This window comes from Tupaia chinensis, unplaced genomic scaffold, assembly GCF_000334495.1.
Source record: "Tupaia chinensis unplaced genomic scaffold, TupChi_1.0 Scaffold000119_2, whole genome shotgun sequence".
Lineage (NCBI taxonomy): Eukaryota > Metazoa > Chordata > Mammalia > Scandentia > Tupaiidae > Tupaia > Tupaia belangeri.
Genome location: NW_006159586.1, coordinates 888,285 through 889,546, shown reverse-complemented (window position 1 = coordinate 889,546; position 1,262 = coordinate 888,285). Strand labels below are relative to the sequence as shown.

The following is a 1,262-nucleotide window of genomic DNA, read 5'->3' as shown; positions in this document are numbered from 1 at the left end:
GAAATATCCTTACCAGTTCAAAACTGCTTTTCTTGAAACCATCAGCTGAACTTGCTATTGAAAGTAGTTAGATTACTTATGATTTTGTGTGATCAATGAAATGTTGGGGGAAAAGGAATTGAAGACAACTGTAGACAGCAGAGACAGTGTAATAAGAGAGTGGAATAGGGTAGAGGGTCAGACATGGGGTAAAAAACATACATATATGAAAGAAATGGAATATTATGGATGATAACATGCATGATTAAGCCACTATGCAGTTTATTCTAAATGGGAAACCACATTTAGTATGTTGTGATGATGCTCAGGGAATGAATGTAAATTAATAAAAAAAAATTTCAGAAAAAAAAAAGAAAAAGCATTAAAAATACCTATTTGATGACTGCAGTAATCCATATAGCCCTAGCTAGGTGCTACTTTATAGTATGTTCATTCTATTCACTGAGGTTTATGCCTAAAGTCAGACTTGTGTTCATGGATATGTATATATCAGCTGTGCTTGCTATTGAAAATATTTAGATTAAGATATTTAGTGAAACAATAAAATGGGGGAGGCATAGAAAGCAACAATCGATACTAGACACAGTGTGGGAGGAGGGTGGGAGATAGCAGAGGGTGAGATAGGGAATCAAAGAAGGGAAAAAAGGCAAAACATACAGGAAACATGAAATGGAAAATTATTTTTTGACAATAACACATGTTCATGTGCTTGACTGAGCCAATATACAGTGTATTCTGAATGGAAAAATCTCATTTTGTATGCTGTAATGATGTACAGTGAATGAATGTAAATAAATAAATAAATAAAAAGAAAATATATCACCAAAAATTAAGGAAAAAAAAAAAGAAAGTTCTATCTCCAGCAAAAGAAAAAAAAAAACTACATATCCAGAAATATTTTGTTATAAAGACTCTAAAGGAGCTTTATTAATTACAGGAAACAATTTTTGAATGCACCATTTGCTCAGGGCCCAAGTTCTCAAGAATCAAAACTGAAGCTGAAAATCAAGACTGGTTAGTTGAAATAGAAACTGATTTGAGTGTTTGCCTCATAGTTACAGAAAGGTGTGGATTTTAAGGATCATGTGGGCTAGCATAGAAGGCCCTGGGCCCCTTCAAGATGGAAGGTGGAGTGCGTGCCCAAGATCCCGAGAGGAGAATGGAGGAGAAGGGATTGTGGCGTGGCTATCCCCACTGGGGGGTGATTTCTCACTTTCTGTCTCTCTGCCTCTCTCTGTCTGTCTGGCGAACGCACGTGCCCT

General features: G+C 36.2%; 1 protein-coding gene across 6 annotated transcripts in view; it reads right to left on the bottom strand.

Moving 5' to 3' along the window:
* KATNAL2 (katanin catalytic subunit A1 like 2) overlaps positions 1–1,262 on the bottom strand; it is a 142,373-nt gene that overhangs the window by 13,026 nt on the left and 128,085 nt on the right. The window lies entirely within an intron of this gene.